The 24,296-nt window shown below is 39.8% G+C and overlaps 1 long non-coding RNA gene across 1 annotated transcript; it reads right to left on the minus strand.

Annotated features, from left to right (window-relative positions):
• Nucleotides 1-8,198: 8,198 nt before the first annotated feature.
• LOC149461100 (uncharacterized) lies at nucleotides 8,199-21,593 on the minus strand. The gene is made up of 2 exons (XR_016312952.1): nucleotides 21,529-21,593; nucleotides 8,199-8,289 (listed from the first exon to the last, which is right to left on the minus strand). It is a non-coding gene; the product is annotated as an uncharacterized LOC149461100 (long non-coding RNA).
• Between the last annotated feature and the right edge of the window lie 2,703 nt (nucleotides 21,594-24,296).

Here is a 24,296-nt window from a genome sequence, read left to right on the forward strand (position 1 = left end):
ATCCATGTTAAACCAGTACCGTACAGTATAAAAATCCATATTTAATTTCTATCTCTATTTCAGTAAGTATTCTATATATCCTTGAGCTACAATGTTTCTGTATTCCATTTATACTCAGCAATAGCTCAAATGGATATATTTCATCCTCATTCTTTAGTGGTTGTGGAAGCTTTGCAACAAAATGTCTTATTTGACAGTATCGCCACTCATCCACTGTGGAAACTATTTCCTTTTTACTCTTCAACTCATGTAAGGAACATAATACCCCTCTATCCACAATATCTTTTAAACATGAATTTTTATCCAATATCCATTTCCCTGAAATATTGTCATTTCCGGGCGGGAAAAATTTAGTTCCCACCAACGGAATTGACAGTGAATTAAATTTTCATTCCTTCTGCTTGTGTATTTCATTCCAAATCCTAAATATATTCTGTGTCAAAGTGCTTGTGTCCTCAAGTGCGAAATTCCTGTGGTATCCAAATAAACTTTTCTAATGGTACTTTATTAAGTGTGTCTTCCATTCTCACCCAACTTCTCCCCTTTATATTGTGTATCCAATCCACAATTTGTCATAATAGCACTGAATTACACCTCCTAAAATCTGATATATTTAACCCACCCCTCTTTTTTTTTTTATTACAGCACAAAACTTCATACTTAACTCTTGTTTTTTTTGTCCACACATATCTAAGTATAATTTTTTGAGAACCCTGAAGAATGACCCGGGAAGGTATATTGGAATTATATTAAATTTATATAACACTTTTGGTACCATGATCATCTTAACAATGTTTATCCGACCTATCCAAGACAGTTTTCCCCCAGACATTTTCCTCAGTTCATCTTGTATCCAATTTATTAGTGGGATATAATTTGGCTGATACAGATTTTTTATATGCAATGTTAATTTTATTCCCAGGTACTTTAACTCTTTTTCTCTCCATTTAAAGGGGAACTCTTTTTGTAGAATTTGTTTCTCAGCCTTTGGAATGTTTATATTTAATATCTTACTTTTTGAAGGGTTAATTTTCAAGTTGGGTAGCTCCCCATATTCTTTCAATTTTTTCATTGGGTTCGATAATGTTAATCAGGGATTTTTAATATAGAACAGCATATAAAAAAAGTTCCAGATAAAACCAGCACTGTGGTAAGTGTAGTGATAAAAATACCACACTAGGATGTGTACTTTTATTAGGATAAGACAATAGTTGGATAATGAGAACACAATCCTGTGGCTTAACAGGAATGCCTGGGTCAGGATGGACGGCCTGTCCACACTAATGTCTGCTTCATGGTAGAAATTGCCTGTCAGTGCAGGGACCACGTGTTCATGGCATCCTGGGATGACATCACCGTGGTGTCCAAGAGACGGAGGGGAGGAACCAGTGTAGGACCGCAAGCCGAACAGAAGGCCGGTAACCAGGACAACATGTTTAGCACATGCGCCATTTCAAACACAGGCTTGTGTTCTCATTATCCACCTATTTCCTTATCCCAATAGAGGTACACCACCTAGTGGGGTGTTTTTATCACTACACTTACCACAGCGCTAGCTTTCTCTGGAAATTTTGGATTCATCTGTATGACGTTTATAGCAGCAGTGGTTGCTCTCCAGTGAATGCACTTTCTGGAATTATCCTTATGGTTGGTTCTTCATTGTGCTTAAGACTATAGATTGTACTATCATCTGCATATCCTGCCACTTTATGTTCAACATCCCCTGTCCACATTCCCCTAATGTCTACACTATTTCTAACATAGCGGTTCCATGCAGATAACAAACAGCAACGGGGACAGGGGACATCCCTGTCTTTTACCGTTATACATCTTAAACATTTTGATAATGAACCATTTACCTTCACTGCAGCTGAGGGGTCTCTATATAACTCTTTAATCCACTGTATCTAGGTCCAGTTCCTAGTGTTCTCAGCGTATCGAACATAAATACCCAGTCAACACTATCAAAAGCTTTTTCCGCATCTACTGCCAGAATAATTCCTGGTTCCTCTCCTCTTCCATTCTTTTGTAGGATATCCTTTCCCTTTCTACCCAGAATAAATCCCACTTGGTCAGTCAGACATCAACTCTTTCATCCTGGTAGTTATTATCTTCGCATATAATTTTGTATCAGTATTCAGCAAAGATATGTGTCTATAGCTGGGACACAAAGACCAATCTTTCCCCTCCTTGGGTATTGCGGTTATATATGCCTGTAATGATTCCTCCCTCATAAGTGGTTGAATATAGCATTTCATCTTTTTCATTTTTTATTTTATCTGTAAAATTTCTTAATTTCTTTTCTTTCAACTTTTTTCCCTGGTTTATTCCCCCACCAATATCTTTCCTTCAAAACCCCATTAAAAATCTTCCTTGTTTCTTGTTCCAGAGATTTCTTCAACTCTTCTCTTTTTAATATCATGTCTTGTTGTAATTCTATAGTTATTTTCTTTTTATGCAGTTGTTCCAGCTGATATAGTTCTTCCATTAATGTCCTAATATTTTTCCCCGTTCTTTTTTTATCTCCGCCCCTATTGTGATCAGTATACCCCTAATATAGGCTTTATGTGCTTCCCATATCGTGGCAATAGAAACCTTCTTGGATTCGTTTAACTCAAATTACTGGTCTATTTCCTGCTTTACTCTCATTTCTGCTTCTGGGTTTTGTAATATGGACTCATTTAAACGCTTCAAATGTATTATGTTCTGTTCCCTTTTAACCTGTAGTCTCATTGTGACGGGGCATGGTCTGATATAGACATTACTTCTATATTCGTTTTCATTAGAGACGCCAAGAGTCTATGTTCAATCAATGGGTGTTTAACCCTCCATGTTCTTTAGGCTCCTATCTCCTTTTCTCTGCATGCATGATGAAGCATCCATCTCTGGGTCCATGCAAAAATTAAAATCACCTGCCACATTCATACTACCCCTTTCGAAATCCATACGTTTAGCCAATGTTCCGTTCAAATATATCATCGAGTTTTTATTGGGGCAATAAATATTTACTAAGGTACATTCTCTTCCCTGTAATTTTCCTCTTAAAAATAGGTATCGGCCCTCTGGGTCTACCAGCTTTTCATCCAATTCAAATTTTATATTTTTTCTGAACCCTATCACCACTCCCTTTGACCTTCTTATTGGAGAGTCCGGATAATACCGCAGTGAGGAGGAAAGGGGTTGGGCTAAACCCAGCTTTGTCTATGACGCACGGGTCCATAGACACACAGCTGGGAAGCGAGCAGACACGGTGTGCTTCCATAGCAAATGGCTTGCTATGAGGATACACTAGGAAGAGGAGGAACCAAGATTTCCATCGGGGATACGAGAAGAGGAGGGTCAGGGCCGCTCTGTGCAATACCACATAATAAAAAGTGCAGCACTAATCACTATTCCTAACTAACCACACACAAAATTCTATTTACACAGATCATAACCCATTGAAATAGAGAACAATGTGGTACATATTGTAATCTATTTTAGATCATGTATTAAACGGCTTTAAAAACTCACTTACATAAAAGATGCACTCAGTCTGTACACCTAGGATCTCTCATAAGATACATTTCATAGTTTTTGTAATTAATTATATAGTGTTAGCAGCAGTTTGGCTTTGATTTGTTAGTGTATCCAAATCTGCTGGTCCATCCAACACTCCCCTCCCCCCAGAATGACAATGCTGCTGTCCAAAGGTGCTCCCTGTACTCCTTCAACCAGAGTGGTGCATTCTAATACAGGAGGTGTGTTACTGGCCACCAGCCTATACAGGCAACTTTTATCAGGTTTAAACAGAAGGAGAAAAAGCTTAAAAAGAAAACTAATGCAGCCACCACATCAAATGATAGATAAGCTGCAATAGATAACATTTTTGGTTTTGTGTTTAATACCGCTTTAAGCTGCCCATAGATGGATCGACATTCCGGTTTAGCAAGAACTGTAGACTTTTGATCCATCTATGGCTATTCTTGTTTGAGAAGAGTTGACTTAGTGATCAACTCCTCTGAAATGGGAATGCTGGAAAATTTGTGTTTGATCAGCACATGCAGCCAATCGATTGTAGTGCAGATCAGTCTGGCACAGGGGCGGACTGACCATTTGGGCATTTGATCTGGTGCGGGCGTAAATGTTAAATTAATGACACCCCGGAACAGACTGCAAAACTCAGTGCGATTGCCTGAAATCACATTGCATGGGTGAGAACACCTATGTGATGCAATTCAAGTGCGGGTAAAAAAAGGGGTCCTGCACCTTGTTGGGGAGGATGCGATGCGATTTGAGTCATACAAAACGTATGGCTCAAATCGCAGCGCATAGACATCGCATGTAATTTGTGCAGGAATGCAGTGTGATTCCTGTGTGAATTACATGTGGTGTCTAATACTTTGTGTTTGTTTGTCATTTAATAGGTTTTTGCCAGTTTTTAAAGTCCTCTTTCACTGAACAGAAACACTCACAGAGCCATAGCTCAGCTCAAGACTGGCCTCTGCTGCACATGGATAACTTGGGTGCCAGCCATCACAATCTGTCTTCACTCTTCATTAAAAATAGGAAAAATCAGCCACACTCCAATTAGCTTTTCTTTATTTAAAAAATCAGTGCGATGACTGCATACAGTATGTCTCCAACCCAAAACCAGCCTTCCTTGACATTTTTCACCACTCCTAGCTTGCTATTCGCCTCTTCTTTTGATCAAGGCAAGAGTGGTGAAGCACAAGGAAGGCTGGTTTGGGTTGGAGACATCATTGTATGCAGTCAACTCAAAAAATACTGCAAGAAGAGAAAAAGCAGCTCTCCTTATAAAGTACTCTGATACACAATGTACACATGCTATTATTTATTATTTCAGGTACTTATATAGTGCCCTCAATTTACGCAGCACTTTACACATATATATTGTACATTCACATCAGTCCCTAACCCTCAAGGGGTGTACAATCTAAGGTCCCTAACTCACATTCATACATACACATATTAGGGCCAATTTAGACAGGATCCAATTAACCTATCAGCATGTCTTTGGAGTGTGGGAGGAAACCCACACAGGCACAGGGAGAACATGCAAACTCCAGGCAGGTGGTGCCGTGGCTGGGATTCGAACCAAGGACCCTAGTACTGCCAGGTGGAAGTGCTAACCATTTAGCCACTGTGCTGCCCTAATTTTTATTATTATACAGGATTTAAATAGCGACTAAAGTTTGCACAGTATTTTACAACATGCGGGCAGACAGTACACTTACAACACAATTCACTACAGTATAAATCAGAGGGCCCTGCTCTTTAGAGCTTACAATCTAAGAGAGGAAAATGTTGAAATACAGTTGCTAGGTGGAGGCGGAATATGCTTCTTTGAAGAGAAGGGTTTTCAGGCATCACCTTAAAAGTGTACAGAATCGGAGATAGCTGGACAGATTGGTGTAGAGAGTTCCATAGGATGGGAGAGACTTGGGAAAAGTCCTGGAGGTGAGCATGGGAGGAGTCGACAAGGAAGCTAGAGAGCTGGGGGTTTTGGGAGGAACAAAGAGAATGATTAGGTTGATAATTTGGGACTAGGTTAGTGATATAGTTGCGGACTGAGTTGAAAATGGCTTTGTAAGTTATTGTTAGTATTTTAAATTTAATTCGTTGGGTGAGTGGCAGTCAATAAAGGGTTTGAAAGAGAGGGTTAGCAGAACACTGAACGGTTGGTAAGGTGGATTTGGCTGGCCACATAAAGATGGTTATGAGGGTGGGGTGGTGCTAATTGTTGTAATGCTAAATGTGTATATTTAGCACAATAATGAAATGTGTGCAAAACCATAACATTTATTAATCATACAATTAGTAATAAAATGGTGATCAAATAAATAAGGCACTATACATATGTAGCGCTACTCCGATAGGAACCACTTGTATTTTGCCCAGACTTTCCCCTAAATCTTCACCCGCAACCACACAGCATTTCCTATAGCCAGGTACACACAACTTTCGCTCGTTACTCCAATGATCAGTCTAGGGGTTGTAGTTTTTGTTGTTTTTATTTACTCCGAACTGAATATGCACAAGTGAAGACAGTCTGATTTAGATCTGTGTAGCAGACTGTAAAAAAATGGAGCAAAGTCCATCTATAGATATGTAGAGGGACCTTGCTCCATTTTTTTTACAGTCTGCTACACAGACTGCTGACTATGTAGGTCACGAGGGGGTTAAAACAGCACAAGTCCCAGCATCCCATATAATAGTCTGTACTCCCAAGGCCCTCACTAAAATTATATATACACTGCTCAAACAAATTAAAAGAACTTTTTAATCAGAGTATAGCATACAGTAAATTAAACTCCTGGGATATCTGGTCAGTTAAGTAACAAAGGGGGTTGTTAATCAGTTTCAGCTGCTTTGGTGTTAATGAAATTAACAACAGGTGCACTAGATGGGCAACAATGAGATGACCCCCAAAACAGGAATGGTGTTACAGGTGGAGACCACCGACATTTTTTTCCCTACTCATCTTTTCTGACTGTTTTTCACTAGTTTTGCATTTGGCTAGGGTCAGTGTCAATACTGGTAGCATGAGGCGATACCTGGACCCTACAGAGGTTGAACAGGCAGTCCAACTCCTCCAGGATGGCACATCAATACGTACCAATGCCAGAAAGTTTGCTGTGTCTCCCAGCACAGTCTCAAGAGCATGGGGGAGATTACAGGAGACAGGCAGTTTCTCTAGGAGCGCTGGACAGGACTGTTGAAGGTCCTTAACCCATCAGCAGGACCAGTATCTGCTCCTTTGTGCAAAGAGGAACAGGATGAGCACTGCCAGAGCCCTACAAAATTACCTCCAGCAAGCCACTGGTGTGAATGTCTCTGACCAAACAATCAGAAACAGACTTCATGAGGGTGGCTTGAGGGCCCGACATCCTCTAGTGGGCCTTGTGCTCACTGCCCGGCACCCTAGAACCCAATTGGAATTTGCTATTGAACACCAAAATTAGCAGGTTCGCCACTGTACCTCTGTGCTTTTCACAGATGAGAGCAGGTTCACCCTGAGCACATTTGACAGATGTGAAAGGGACTGGAGAAGCCGTGGAGAACATTATGCTGCTTGTAACATTGTTCAGCATGACCATTTTGGTGGTGGGTCACTGATAGTCTGAGGAGGCATATCCATGGAAGGACACCAGACCTCTACAGGCTAGACAATGGCACCCTGACTGCCATTAGGTATCGTGATGAAATCCTTGGACCCATTGTCAGACCCTATGCTGGTGCAGTGGGTCCTGGGTTCCTCCACAACAATGCCCAGCCTCATGTGGCGAGAGTATGCAGGCAGTTCCTGGAGGATGAAGGTATTGATACCACTGAATGACCTCCATGCTTGCCTGACCCAAATCCAATAGAACACCTCTGGGATATGTTGCGGTCCATCTGACACCGCCAGGTTGCACCTCAGACTGTCCAGGAGCTCAGTGATGCCCTGGTCCAGATCTGGGAGGAAATACCCCAGGACTCCATCTGTCTTAACATTAGGAGCATGCACCAAAGTTGTCAGGCATGCATACAAGCACAAGGGGGCCATACAATCTACCATTTTGAGTTGCTGCAATTAAATTTCAGCAAAATGGACTAGCCTGCTGCATCATTTTTTCACTTTGATTTTCGGGGTGTCTTTGAATTCAGTCCTCTGTAGGTTGATAATTTTCATTTCCATCAAATGATGGGGCATCTTAATGTTCCTAACACATTACCCAATCCATATCAGTATAGATATCCAGCAATTTTCCCCCATTGGGATCTGATATGTTTTCAAAGTGTTCCTTTAATTTTTTGGAGCTGTGTGTGTGTGTGTATATATATATATATATATATATATGTTCATACACATATACATACATACATACATACATACATACATACACACACAGTATATTATAAAAAATAAAACAAAATCAATACAGGATATGTGCGTCGAAAGAGGTGATAACCTCAAGAAATACTATACAAAAAAAGCCAATATCTGTGTTCATAAAAATCACTCAATAGCCATAAAAAATTCAAATGAAGTATTCCTAATCCCAAGAGCACTCTACATAAGTATCCAACACTGTGCAATCAGCAAATTCCAGTGAAGATGTTATTCCAGTACTTTAGCAATCCACATAATGCTCAATACAATGAAATCTGCAATGAAATCCACAAGCTCAGGTACAGAAGATAAAAACACTTACCAGAGCGACATGACACAGTCACAAAGTGGTCATAGCAAGCGCAAAACTGCATCAGCCAGCATAATTCATCCCAGGCATCCCAACTCTCCAACTGTAAAAATAAAAAAGTGCTTATCTGTATGGAAAAAACAGTCTCGATCGGCAGTACCGACATATGTAACATCAGTGCTCAATGGCGATTTGACCACAGTGCAAGTTGCAGTGGGAGGAATCTCCTGATTCCTGCTGCTGATGTGACTGGATAGCTGTGGCCACTTTAATGACAGGTGACTGATGGACGCAGCTATTTATGGCTGTCCTCACAGGCAGCGATTACCTGGAATGATCGCTGCTGGATGCAGGGCTTGGCAGCTGCAGTTCTCACCAAGCCATATTCACTCATGTGAATGTAGACTGAGGCTGGTGAGGCTAAACAATATCTTTATTCCCAAAGAATAATCCATTCTTACTAAATGGCCCTGCAATCTATTTTTCATGAAATTGTTTTTTTACTGTGTTTTTCTGCCTCCTTTTAACATCCTCTGTGAGCTCATGGACCTTTCCTTTTCCCTCTCACTCCCGTTTGTTTGGAATGAGCATTACATGTTAGTTGATGTCATAGGCACTGCTCTATGCACACTACAAATACCATAATCTATACTTCACAGTCCATCTTGGGTGAAAACAAGAGAACGTAGATATGTTTCTACACACAGTGGGACCATGAAGAATGAAGGTAGCCACCCTATAACAGGAAATCAGATCACAGTAGCAAATTAAAGGGAATTTGGAGATTTGGAGGAGGCTTTGAGCAATAGAAGGAACTGTTTTTGAGTTTTGAAAATACACATTAGACGTCATGTTTCACATGACTGTCATATTGACTGTCATATGCCTTTAAGAGTTTTCTATATTTTGTTTCTGCTCCTCCCTTTCCTTTGGTTTAGTTAATGCTGTATAGATATCCCTTCCCTTTTCACAGTAAGGCATTGCAGCAAGCCTCATGGCAAGAAGCAGAAACATCATGATCTTTTGACCTATGGAATGTTCATTGTTGTAAGATTCTCTCAGTTTATGGAATAAACTTCACAAGAAGTCATTCTCATTGAGTCACTGACTGTGGTATCCAACTGAGGTTGAAGTTATCGCTATCTCATCACAACTGTAAGTTACAGAGATCACACTATCAATGCTTAGATTGGAGAGACAGAACAGACATATTATTATCATTATTAATATTATTATTATTTAATTAAACCAGAGCTTAGTGTCACTTAAAGTGTTTTATATAAAGAAATCAGATGAATAAAATATCATACATCACTGAAATGTTGAAATAAAATTAGTTTCTAAATCAGATTTTTGTCATATTCTTGTAATGCATATGACTAAGTCTTTATTCTTTTCTAACAAGCACAGCCTGGTTGTTACCCAGCATGAGGCCAAATTTCAGGATTAAAAGTCTGTAAATAATAACTTCGTGTTTCTTAGTTTAATCATGGGGAACATTTACCTGACAAGATGTAGGAAACTTCATAATATGGGATTATAAGTGATATGTTTGAGAAAAGGATTTGTAGATCTATTTGGTAGGGGGTTTCTTATCAGCCAGACAATCTCACACCAGTCATACACACGTAGAATAGCTAATGAAAGGGTTCTTCAAGCTACAATATTATAAAGCATAGCTAAATCCAAAAACAAAAATATATTATATATATCAAAATGTTCAGCTAAGAATTCTGAGGATAACAAACTTCCAGCCCCTTCATGTCCTTTGTTTTTCTATGCTGTACTTGTGTGGGGAAGCCATGGTTATTGCACAGGCTGGACTGTCTGCTTTTCCTCTAAAATACACTGGTGACTGATCTGACTAGTAGTTTACACAATAAAAAAAAAAACTAGTATGTTCACAGTAAGTGCCATGGAATCTCGATTTCTGGTAAGATCAATAGAAAAAAAATTTTCTTGCTGAAAATGTTACTAACTTCAAAAGTGAAAACTAATGCAGGAGCCATATCTAAGGACTTGCAGGCTACAATATACAGGATGGGTCAAAAGTAGGTATACATTATTGATCAGATCATAGCCTTTTATTGGCATGCATACATTGCTAATCAGATCATGCCATTTTATGAAAATTTTTGCAAAAACTGTGGGATCAGAAATCTAATACTTCCATGGTGAAGTATGTATTTAAAAGCCTTTAGCCATTTATTAGTATAAAAAGAGGCAACCCACGTCATAATTACAAAAATCCAAAATGTCAAACAACTAAAGAAAAGTTAGCAGGCTGATCGCTTGTGACAGCAAAAGCCGACTCCAGCGGGCGTTGAATGTGTGATGGCATCACGTCACATGTTTTATCAAACTGCCATCTTTGGGGGACCGGCTGCACCACCACCAGGAGAAAACATTGACAGAAGGATACAGTAAGCTCATCATTGTTCTGCTTGTCCTACATTGTCTAAACACAAATTGGAAATTATTTGCATGGAGCCCTGGATCGTCCACTATTAGAGTCTACGAAAGCCAAGGCCAAATTTATTTTTCAGAGGTTGTGGACATGTACATGCAAGTCTGAGCTCAGGAGAAGTTGATGGAATGATATAGGCCATTAGTGATGAGTGAATTGGGCTGTCAGGGCTCTGTCCACAGCAGAGGTACTCAGAGACCTGGCATTCCTGCCAGTACTTTGCACACCTGCAGAAATGCATGCTGGCGCAAATCTATGCGCATTAGCGCACGGACACAAGCCGGAACATACATGCGCACTGGCGCATAGTTGCACACACATTAGCTCAGTTTGGCGCCAGACGGCCTTTGTAAGGAAGCCCATCACTCCCTCAAATTGCTGGTTGATCTCTGGCTCCCCAGTACCTTTTGTTCCCTTGCTACTGTGATCTCCTGTTACCAGTTTGGCTTGTTCTAGGACCTGTCTTCTCTGTCTGACTCCTGATCTGACCCTGGCTTGGCTAATGGATATTCTCAACTGCTCTCCTGATCTGACCTCAGCTTGGCTAATAGATATTCTCACTCGCTCTCCTGTGTATGACCCCGGCTATCCTATTGTCTACGTCTGCTCCAATCTCCACCTGGCATCTGACCTTGGCTTTGAACAGACTACTCTGTGTTCCTCTGCTACCCTGAAGGCCTGCATAGCTCTCACAGGCGCCACCTGTCTGCAGACACCGTTCCAGTGCATCATCTGTGCTCCTGGGTGTACCTCTGACAAGCACTACTACAGGCGACCCGTGCTACTTTGGGCTTGACTCCTTCTGTGCCATATCCAGGGGAGTCTGGAACTTATCTGCAAGGGAAGCCCTCTCTCCATTGGCCTCTAGCACCAGGTACGTGATATGGGCAAAATTTGGTTCACTGCACAATCACTGAAGATGTCAGGAAGTTTGCAAATACCAAACCCTGTTAAAGTAGGAGCTGAATTTTGTTATTTTTTTCTGCCCTTTTCATGGCAACTATGTGAGCTTCTATGAAAAAATGGCATAAGTAACTGGGCACTGCCGTTTATTAAAAAGTGTTTAAAAAAATACTATCCTTTAACAAAAATTGAAGGGCAACATTAAAAATACTCCAGTCTTTAAATAACATGCTTTGGGGATTCCTTAAACCTTCATGTGAAGTTTCAAATGTAGTTCAAAGTACTACTGTAAAAGTGACATTGTTTATTTAAAAAAGTGACTGATGACCTGTCATTTAGCAGCCACAATGATACCACTACTAAATCGAAGATTACCATAGGACTTTTGTTTTTAGGCAACCCAGGTTATTTATTATTTAGTGGCAGTAGCACTACTGGGGCTAAATGACAGTTCCCCACCAGATGTTGGGGGACACCATTGACCAAATGTATTCATGGCCTTATTTGGTCAATGATGTCACCCAGGATTCCTGTCTGCATGTTTACATATGGAAACTGGCAGGGATATGTCAGTTGTGTTGGAAGTAGCGACAGAGAAGCATAGTCATTTGGCACACATTGTGATTAGCAAGGATCTGTATTGCTGGTTGATGTTACTAATGTTGGATTTACATTCCAGAGCATTGCTCTTTTTACAGTAAAGGTGTAATTGTTTTTGCTTGCTTTTTCAGTATTTGTTGTGCATGACTAACCTTCCTACTGGCTATCATTCAACACAGAATACCAAGGACATCCCATAGTGGAAAGAAATACTGCAGGGTAAAACTCTGATTTGAAGGTGAGTATTGCAGCAAAAGAGAATTTTATTTTTTAATGGGCTATTCTCTTGTATATTTTACTAGTGTTCTGCTTTACTTAATCAAATGTTCAATAACATTACATTATTTAAACTGAATAGATTTTGTACTACATTTTTTATATTTTATAAGTAATATAATAACAATTACTTTCATAAACTGAAAAATATGCCTGAGAATTAAACACCTGTCCTGGCATATAAATCACATCATCTTACAACTGTGTAAATCAGCTAATTTTGGCAAATCTGTTACAGCAATAACCATTTTTAAGTAAGCTTAGAAGATTTAATGAAACGGGAAGCTTAACACAGCACAGATCATTTTTTTTTAAATACATGATGCCTAGCAGCATACATGGAGTGGACCAAAAAACAAATTTATTTATATTAAAGCCCTACTTTTTTGTTCTGAATAGAATGAATAGAATGGAGGAAAGTTAAAAGTTGGAAACAGTGTCCAACTGTCCACATTTGAAAAAATGTACATAACTTCCATAACTTGATAGGAAACTTCCCCAACAGGAACAAGGATAGGCATACAGTACCTAAAATTTCTAGCTCTTGCTGAAGAAAACAAAAATCAAAATGAGTGTAGCACTACCCCCTTAGGGGCCCTGGTAATAGCTGATTCTTCCCTAATAGTACAGAGATTGCCCACCATCACAAACACCAGTCCATACACTCCAGCTTCTATAACTCAGTCTAGGGGATGTCTTTTTGGAATGTATTGCTTGAAGAACTGCAATCAAGAGATGGGTTAGGGCACATGATACTCCAAAATGCTGCCCAGTAACAAGGGACACTCCTCTTTAAGCTCACACTCCAGGATTCTGCACAGGGGAATGGCCTGTATTCTGAGACTCTATATGAGAGCTGTCTCAGTCCAAGCTACATCTGTCACTTATTTCCCCAAAGTACACACAGTCACCAGTAAATCAATTCAGGGTCATTACTCACAAGACCCCAGGATAGGTGCATACCTTCCAGCTTCCTCTGGACACGGCCCAGTTAAGGAGAAACACTCCTTCTCTAAACTCGATTCCTATGGTGATGCCCCACAGCCAGCTCCTCAGAAAGTTCACTCCAGGCCCTCAGCCCAGACACTCCTGAGACCTCAAGAATAGCTACATAGTCCAAATACTACCTCAGAGGGACATCAACCCTCCCTAAGGCTTGGAACCCTCCTGGGGAGGGAGAAAAATCTTTCCATTGCTTCAGTCTATTTATCCCCTCCACAGCAACCTTCTGGATACTCCTCTCCAGGGATTGGCCTGGTCATGAAAAATATTCAGGCTGGTCATATGAATCTTCCTCCCTATTATTTGGAAGCTTCTTCTAGAGGCAGGGGGAAGCAATCAGACTCCCAGCCTGTGAAACCCTGAACAGATCAGACCAAACAATTACTGCTCCCTTGACTACAAAAGGAGCCAAAACAAAATTTTCCTAATATCCTACTCTAGGAACATGATACATAGCTTTTGGCTGGAGTTTGTTTTGTGACATTATAATATTACTTTAAGTTGAATAGCTTGAATGTGCCAGCTTCTATGTTTTAATCACATTTTAAGATTTGTGAATACATTAAAAAGCAAACTAGCAAAGCAATAAACTAGGTCGAAGCTGTTAAAATTAATAAAGTGTGACAATATGAAACTGGGGTTTTGAAATCATTTTACATAACTTTAATTTATCAACTTATATGTTTCATTCAAATGTTAAGATTTGTAAATAAAATACATGCAACTAAATAAAGCAACATAATAGTCTGAAACAGTTAATTTATTAAAGTGGGATAAAATGAGGGCATCTTAATTTCCACACAGATATACAATTTAAGCAAAATGGGTCATGTCTAATAATGAATAATATACACAAACAAGTACACTGTGCTGACATCTAAGAGAAAGGGTTTTATAAAATTAACTTGTATTACATTTAAAAAATACTTTCAAAATAGTTTTTAAATAATAAAAACAAAATCACACTCAATATATCAGGGCCATGATCCTAATAAAAGCAATAGTGGTGTGACCCTCCTGCGCTCCAAATGTGTGTTTAAAACAAACTAAATTAATATATGAACCCCAAACAGCTGCTAGCATTAAATCATATACCAGTGATCAAGTAAATATAAACCATATAAATGCTGCGCTACATTCAAACTTATTTAAGTGAATGTGGAATCCAATAACTCAAATCAAAAATAGTGACAATAATAATGAAAATAAATAATATGTGCTTAATGATAACAAAATTACCAAATAAACCACCCAAACTAATGAAAAAGCACAAACTTAAATCTATACGTATGTGCATGAGAAATACACATACATATATTACATCACACGTGCACAATGTGAAGTGAAATGATGACTAAATAATAAACGCAAACTCAAAGTCCAATAATGAAATGTTGAAGGTGAACAAAACTGTAAACGGTGTTTCCAATAATACTGTAAGGTGACCACAAGTGAAACAAATCGTGCAGATATCTGGGTGTAGATAGAGCTTATGAATCCAACCACCTTCTGGATTAGCCTCTCACCTCATCACTTCGACCCTTGCGGGTCAAAGAGCAGTAATGGATCCCTCTCACAGATCCTCCAGGCACCACAGCACTCCAAAACCACTTTTCAGGATTTAGTATTCCCACTCAGGCTCTTCTCCAAGTATAGTATTACTACTGGCACAGATCAGATTAATCCCAGCAATAGAGCTGCAGAGAATACAGATCAACACGATGGTCTATGGAGCGATTCCTCTTCCCATACTGCATTCCACAGCCATCTCCTCCCCAGGTTACCTGGGGAGGAGATGGCTGTTGAATGCAGTATGGGAAGAGGAATTGCTCCATAGACCATCGTGTTGATCTGTATTCTCTGCAGCTCTATTGCTGGGATTATTCTGATCTGTGCCAGTAGTAATACTATACTTGGAGAAGAGCCTGAGTGGGAATACTAAATCCTGAAAAGTGGTTTTGGAGTGCTGTGGTGCCTGGAGGATCTGTGAGAGGGATCCATTACTGCTCTTTGACCCGCAAGGGTCGAAGTGATGAGGTGAGAGGCTAATCCAGAAGGTGGTTGGATTCATAAGCTCTATCTACACCCAGATATCTGCACGATTTGTTTCACTTGTGGTCACCTTACAGTATTATTGGAAACACCGTTTACAGTTTTGTTCACCTTCAACATTTCATTATTGGACTTTGAGTTTGCGTTTATTATTTAGTCATCATTTCACTTCACATTGTGCACGTGTGATGTAATATATGTATGTGTATTTCTCATGCACATACGTATAGATTTAAGTTTGTGCTTTTTCATTAGTTTGGGTGGTTTATTTGGTAATTTTGTTATCATTAAGCACATATTATTTATTTTCATTATTATTGTCACTATTTTTGATTTGAGTTATTGGATTCCACATTCACTTAAATAAGTTTGAATGTAGCGCAGCATTTATATGGTTTATATTTACATGATCCTAATAAAGTCACTAGAATGCAAAATATGTGTTTTTTTTATATAATAAAAATGTTTCTCTAATTTTGGTTACAGGAAGCTTTGATGCCAACAAAATTTCTGCATGAAAAACACAGAAAGATTCACACAATCAATTATCCATTTTCCCTGACCTTAAACCAACTCAACACAAAAATGGTCACTAAAGTCACATACTGTATAACCCAATAACCGGATCCTTACCATTACCTACCCTTAAAGTGTTACTAAACCCATAACAGTAAAATCAGTCTGTACAGTGGGGAAAATAATTATTTGGTGCCCTGCAGATTTTGTAAGTTTGCCAACTTACAAAGAAATGAAGGGTCTATAATTTTTATCATAGTTGTATATTAAATTATAGAGACAGAACATCAACCAAAAATCCAGAAAAAACACGATACAAATGTTATAAATTGAGTTGCAGTTCAGGGAGTAAAATAAGTATTTGATCCCCAAGCAAAACATGACATAGTACTTTGTGGAGAAACCCTTGTTGGTAAGCAAAGATGTTTCTTGTATTTGGTTACCAGGTTTGCACACATTTCAGAAGGGATTTTGGTCCTCTCTTCTTTACAGATCTCTAAATCCTTAAGGTTTCTTGGCTGTTGTTTGGCAACTTGAAGTTTGAGCTCCCTCCATAAATGTTCTATAGGATTAAGTTCTGGAGAGTGGCTAGGCCACTCCATGACCTTAATGTGCTTCTTCTTGAGCCACTTCTTTGTTGCCTTGGCAGCATATTTTCTGTCATTGTGATGCTGGAAGACCCATCCACGACCGATCTTCAGTGTTCTGGCTGAGGGAAGAAGGTAATCATCCAAGATTTTACAATAAATGGGCCCCGTCCATTGGCCCCTTAATGCGGCAAAGCTGGCCTGTATCTTTAGCAGAGAAACAGCCCCAAAGCATAATGTTTCCACCTCCATGCTTGACTGTAGGGATGGTGTCATAGTCAGCATTTTTCTTTCTCCAAACATGGCAAGTCGAGTTAATGCCAAAGAGCTCAATTTTGGTCATCTGACCACAGCACCATCTCCCAATATGTCTCTGAATCATTTAGATGTTCATTGGCAAACTTCAGAAGGACCTGTACATGTGCCTTTTAGAGGAGGGGGACCTTGCGAGCACTGCAGGATTGCAATCCATGGCGACGTATTGTGTTACCAATGGTTTGTTTGGTGACTGTGAACCCAACTGCCTTGACATCATTCACAAGTTCTTCCCATGTAATTCTGCGCTGATCCTTCACTTTTGTCATGATCATCCTTACCCCATAAGGCGAAATCCTGCATGGAGCTCCAGACCGATGGCAATTGATGGTTATTTTGTATATCTTCCGTTTGTGAATAATCACTTCAACAGTTGTTTCCTTTTCACCAAGTTTCTTGCTGACGGTCCTGTAACCCATTCCAGCCTTGTGCAGGTCTGCAATCTTGTACCTGACATCCTTTGACAGCTCTTTGGTCTTACCCATGGTGGTGCCCAATAAAGAGATTTTGTGGGCAGGTTTCTTCTATACACATGAGTTGTTGTTAGGAGCACCTTCTTAAATGGACAGGACTAATCTGTGTACCACATGAGGACATAGTCAGTCTGTGGGAGCCAGAATAATTGCTGTTTGGTAGGGGATCAAATACTTATTTTACTCACTGAAGTGGAACTCAATTTTATGACATTTGTGTCATGTGTTTTTTTCTGGATTTTTGGTTTATATTCTGTCTCTATCATTTAAAATACAAAGAAATGAAGGGTCTATAATTTTTATCATAGGTGTAAGTGGTCAAAGTTACAAAATCTGCAGGGGATCAAATAAATATTGTCCCCACTGTATATGCAGAAAAACATGCTTGTTATTCTCACAGTGGAATGAATGGGGTCAATTCTCGCTGTTTCATCCTGAATTCTCTGATCCTCCCCTTCTTCCAGTGTCCCCCTCTTATTTCATGATAAGACATATTGTGTGGAGTCACTCTGCACATGCTCAGTTTGGTCTATATTGCTAGAAAGGTTTTTTTTTTTCTTGGGAGAGTGCATGTGACAGCACAGAGCCAATCAGCACTGTCCAGACAGAGGTAAGGGGTTCTCCATCTTCCTAGAGCAGAATAAAAACTCCTTCTACAAGCTTTACCATGTGCTTGGCTGGACACTGATAGAAGTCACAAGACTGTTCTAACTGCTGATGAGAAAAAGGCATTTAGCAGTTTATATTTACTAAAATAATTGCTCTTCCATGTTGTGTGTACTGTGGGAGAACAGATATAGTGAATGCAGGGTTCTGGGTTTAGTAACATTTTAAGACTGACTTTAACTCTTCACCTGAATCTACTTCTTAACCATACTCTTAAACTTAACCTAACCCAATATCTTAAATCCTTAAATCCAAACATTCTTTTCTTTAGACATCCGGAAAGCTGTTCTCCCTCCTGATCCATGTAGAGTGTATTTTATGGCCTTGGTCAGTGCCTCTCCACTGATCACACCCCTGATGCATTTTGCCCTGCCCCCTGGGGCTTACTTACAGAGTGGTGTGGTGGTCATTGGAGAAGCACTGGTTGAGGCTATATAAGACAGTCTACATGGGTTGGGAGAGAGAACTGTGTTCTAGATGTCTAATATTGTTGTCGCTGAGGAAAGAAAACATATTCCTGCTTGAAGCAGCACTACCTCTTTCAATTCTTTTCTTTAGATTTAGGATTAAATGATAAGTGAGGAAGGGCTTATAACCACTGCCATTGTTTTATTGGTGTTTGAGTCCACACTGGGGAGATTCACCCCTCTCTTTGTGTTGGTGACCAGTGTTACCAAAACAAAAAGTTATGGGGAATACAGAATTTTACAGCTGTCACCAGCAGAAGAGATGAACTTTAATCTTCCAAAAGGACACTTATATCAGTGAGAACTTAGTAATGCCTTGTTTACACAGGGTGTATCAATGTGTACCCCATGCGAGCGCTATGTTTACCTGCACAGGGATTCACAGGGGTTCTGTGCACCCTGTTTAGTCAGCCCCATTGATGTTTATTGGGAAGCATTGGCTGCATGGATGCAGCCACTGCTCCCTTTTTGTCATCCGTCGAGGTACACGCTGTCTGTGTTCGTGGCTGTGTACACACACCCTTGTTAGCATGGGGGAACTAACATGCTGATTGACTTGCATTGCTCCACAAGTTGGTTAGTGCCACCTCTCGACCAGATGCCCAATCACTTTCCAAGGCCCCATATACAGAAGGATCATTTCTTCTCACCTGCCATTGACATCTATCCTGGTGACTATAGAGTAATTTTGAAGAAAATAGTGCAGAACACTGATTATCCTCCACCAGTTTTTACACACAATCTGCTTTACTTGTTTCAGCCCAAAGGCATGGAGGGAAGCCACTGTATACTCCACGAGGCCCCGCACATTCAGAGTCCAGTCCCTGGGAAGCTCGATTCCTCAGCAGGTCCTAAGATAGAAGGCCAGTTCAAATGGCCATCAATCTTCCCCTCCTACAGAACTTTTGTCACTGCCCACCAATTTTCCCCCTCCTGAACTGGCTGCTCCTCCTCTTTTTCTGCAAATATTACTCTCGTATTACTTACTTGATTACCACTATAGTAGTACACTTCATTCCCCATTAGCACTTCCTGTTGTGTGTCCCGAAAGAGGATCTGAAAGACATGCTCTCCAACTCAGCATAGGCAGTTAAAAATAAGCCATTCCCTTTTCTAGCTAAAACCTAAAAAGGCTATATGTACACTTTTACTTAGAAATTATCACGGTGAAAACTGTGCTGGACCAATGTAACTATATATAAAACATAGATATATGTATGTCCCCTTCCGTCTATGTCTCAAAGGCAGTTGGGGATTTCGCAGAGCAGTGTTGGCAGCTACTGCACATGCTCAGTTTTCTGTGAGTTTCTTTGCTGAACATTTCCTCCCTTTCACATCTGAGCAGCCCATGTGACTATAGAATATATACACAGTGGTAAATGACACCCTACTCCCTCCCTCCTCCTCCATTAACCACTTGCCCTTCAGAGGATTTAACCCCCCTCCTGACCAGGCCATTTTTTGTGTTACTTTAACTGACAATTACGCGGTCATGCAATGTTGCATCCAAATTAAATTTATGTCCTTTCCCACAAATTGAGCTTTCTTTTGGTGTTATTTGATCGCCTGTGCATTTTTTATTTTTTGAGCTATAAAAGAAAGACAGACAATTTTGAGAAAAAAACAATATGTTTGACTTTTTGCTATTAAACATGTCCAGTAAAAAAATTTTAAAAATCAAATTTCATCATAAAAAAATAAAATCCCAATGCATGTAAATTAATTGGTTTACGTGAAAGTTATAGTGTTTACAAATGGCGGTATAGATACTGGAAATTTTCTTTTTTTACTAGTAATGGCGACGATCAGCGACTTATTGCGGGACTGCGGTTGGCATTCTGACACTGGGGGGGAGGGGGTGAAGCATTCCGTCCCGTGTCATTACACATTTAGGAGGGACACTGCTGAGCCTATGCCCTCTCCACCTGTCCACCATACCTCTGTCACCTCACTCCCAGTGACAGAATGGGGTCCTGCCAAGCACTAGCTTGGACCTCATGCGTGCTCCCACTGAACTTCTTCAACTCTGTGGGTCTTCGTAACGTGGGTTTGGTCCAACAGTGGAGGAGGCCAGATCATGACCCCCACGCTACCAAAGGACCTACTGCCATGCCAGGTACCACACCTCATGACAGGCTGCTGTACACTCTCCATCAGTCTTTGGTTATCCATAGCAATTGTTCTCTTCCCCCATACCTTCTACTAAGTTAACCCTTTGTAGTGGCCTTGCTTCGTACCCCATATGTGATTTACTGGCCTTTACCACAATTTAAAAACATTTGGTCACCATGGGTGGACATTCTTTAAAGCCTTGACAAGACCATTTTTTCTCTTTAATATGGCATTGTAGCACTCATGTCACCCGGGGCTAACTATGAGGGATTTCTCTTACATCTTCCTCTCATCTGACTTCACATCATTCTTTGCTTTCCTCAATTCATCATTCAGTTCTCTCTGCAATCAAAGTTTAACCACTTGCCGCCTGCCCACAGCACATTTACTGCGGTTGGCACAGGCGGGCTAGATCACGTATATATACATCATCTAGCCTGTTCTGCATTAGGGGCACGCTCACCAGACACAGCGGATTGCGGCTCCTGGTACCCGGATGCTTTTAATCACATGATCACAATGTCAACAAAGCAGTTATGAATGAATGTCATTCATAACAGCTGTGCTTCCTATAGAGTGATGCTCTGATTGGCTCACAGCTATCACATGGTTCCTGGGCCAATCACAGCACCCTGTACAATGTGATTAGCTGCAGCCAATCACAGATCACTAGTAATCACAGCTGTTATGAATGTAACCTATTCATAACAGTTCAAAACATTGCTGTTACAATGAACTTCATTGTAACAGCAAACAAAGCGTTAAAAAAAAATGATAGATCAACTCCCCCCTCAGAGTAGTACAGTGTTACCATGGTGACACTGAACTACTTTGATAAAAAAAAAATGAAAAAAAAGTTAATAAAAAATTATTTACTTATTTATGTATTTTTTAATATACTGTTACCTGTCATTGTCCCTGATCACAGTCGCGTCAGTCATATGATGATGCTGTACTGCACTGGTGACCTAGTATGTGAAAAAACATTAATTTCTTCATTTAAAAAAAAAACATGTGACAAATATAATTACAACTTCAAAAAACTCACCTTGCCTCTTAGTAAATACCTCAGACTGTCTGTTTTCCAAAAAGGGGCTATTTAGGGGGCGTATGCACTGTTCTTGCATTTTAAGGGTCTCAAAAAATTAGACTGACTGTCAGTACATCAGAACTGCTTAATTTTCAGATATGTTGTACAGTATATACAGTACTATAGTTTGTAGACTTTAGAACTTTCACACAAATCAATTTATATTCATCAAAGACATGTAGTAGAACACATTTTGGCCTAAATTTATGAAGAAATTAGATTTATTTGTTGTTATACGATATGTTTTATAACAGAAAGTGAATATATATATATATTTTTAAAAACTTTGTCTTTTTTCATTTATATAATAAAAATAAAAACAATGGTGAATGAAATGCCACCAAAAAAGCTCTTTGTGTGAAAAAAATTAAATAAACGTCATTTGCTTTTGCAATTTCAGTTAAAGTAGAGCGCGGCTGAATAGCAAAAAGAAATCGCCTAGTCATGAAGGGAGTAAAAACGTCTGGAGGTAAAGTGGTTAACAGAACATCAGAGGTCAATAGAAGCTCTAAAGGTTGCAGGAAAGTTGCATCACTGTGAAATGTAATGAGATAGATTGCACTTAACCTCCCTGGCCTCCCTGGCGGTATTCCCAAGTGTAGCTCGGGGTAAAGTTTCAGTACCAAAAGCGGTAACACCGAGCTACACTCGGGCTTACCATGCGGCATTGCTCAGGGATTCCCTGCAGCGCTTACCTTGTCCTTCGCTCCCGCGATGTGTCCCCTGCAGCGTCCCCGGCCATCTCCTCCGGCCGATGCCGGCATCCGGCTTCCGTGTTCCGGTCCCTGCGAGTCGGGACGTACGGGGGCCGGAACGGCAGCAAATTTAAAAATTTTTTTAAACTGTCATTTCCTTAGAAATTAATTTGACATAGTAAAACATTACTGTATCAAACCATTTCACATACATTTTGTCCCTAGTGCTTTGTCCTGTGCCCTGCCTGAATTTTGGCTGTTCTTTCTGCCTGGAAACTTAGAAAAGTCCATGGCGTCCAAAAAGTGTCCCTTTTGGTCAAAAGTGTTTTTAGACCAGCTAGAGAACAGCGATAGTAAATCAGAACCACTTGCAGAATTGAGTGATAATGATTTGTGGTGAAATTCGTCATCAGACACTGAAAACGATTTTGCAACTTTGCTCAGTGATGTGCGAAATTGGCGCTATTTTTAAAATTTCAGTGTTTTTGGTTTGATTATATTATTGAATTAAATTTATTATTCTTATATTATTATTTTTATGATTATTTATTAAATTATAATTTATGATTTTGTGTTTCAAATTTTAACATACCCGGGATGTTTACTAGACTCTTGTTCGGACAGATTTCAGTGAGTTATTCCTAAAAATTACAGGCCTACAATAAAAAAATACATATTTCCATGCAAAAAAATGTACCACTTTCAGCATAGAAATATGGACATAATCAGACCGCTAGGGAGGTTAATGCCAATAGATCTACAATCATATTTACCACTAAACACCCGCTGTTGCTTGGTATGTCGTATCATGTGATCCACCCCTTGCAGGCAGCTGCCCCACCTGAACACAGTCTTTGGAAGTTTTAATACCATTTGGCAGAGCTTACACAGGTTTGAGCAGTGAGGGAACATGAGAAGATAAGTATAAATAGGTCAGTAGTGGGCTTTAGAGAAACTTTAACATTTTGCCCTAATTACCTTATTTCTACAAATACCAGTTTAATTTCCCAAAGTTGCACTAATGTCAACCACCTCCACCTTCTCTCCCCAAGCTAGGAAAGTACAAGGCCTTGAAAACATATTCATAGCCCTTGATTTTTCCACATTTTGTCATGTTACAACCAAAAACGTAAATGTATTGTATTGGGATTTTATGTGGTAGACCAACACAAAGTGGTACATACTTGTGAAGTGGAAGGAGAATGATAAATGGTTTTCAACATTTTTTACAAATAAATATCTGAAAAGTGTGGTGTGCATTTGTATTTTCTTCATTTGTATTCAGCCCCCCAATTGCCTTCAGAAGTCACCAAATTAGTAAATAGAGTCCATCTGTGTGTAATTTAATCTCAGTATAAGTACAGCTGTTCTGTGAAGCCCTCAGAGGTTTGTTAGAGAACATTAGTGAACAAACAGCATCATGAAGGCCAAAGGAACACACCAGACAGGTCAGGGATAAAAGTTGTGGAGAAGTTTAAAACAGGGTTAACTAAAAAAAAAATATCCCAAGCTTTGAACATTTTACGGAGCACTGTTCAATCCATCATCCAAAAATGGAAAGAGTATGGCACAACTGCAAACTTACCAAGACATGGCCGTCCACCTAAACTGGAGAGCATTAATCAGAGAAGCAGCCAAGAGGCCCATGGTAACTTGGAAAGAGCTGTAGAGCTCCACACCTCAGGTGGGAAAATCTGTCCACAGGACAACTATTAGTCATGTACGCCACAAATCTAGCTTTATGGAAGAGTGGAAAGAAGAAAGCCATTGTTGAAGGAAAGCCATAAGAAGTCCCATTTGCAGTTTGCGAGAAATCATGTGGGGGACACAGCAAACATGTGGAAGAAGGTGCTCTGGTCAGATGAGACCAAAATTGAAATTTTTGGCCT

This window comes from Staurois parvus, unplaced genomic scaffold (genome assembly GCF_062004578.1).
Source record: "Staurois parvus isolate SC_StPar_1 unplaced genomic scaffold, SC_StPar_1.0 ptg000209l, whole genome shotgun sequence".
Lineage (NCBI taxonomy): Eukaryota > Metazoa > Chordata > Amphibia > Anura > Ranidae > Staurois > Staurois parvus.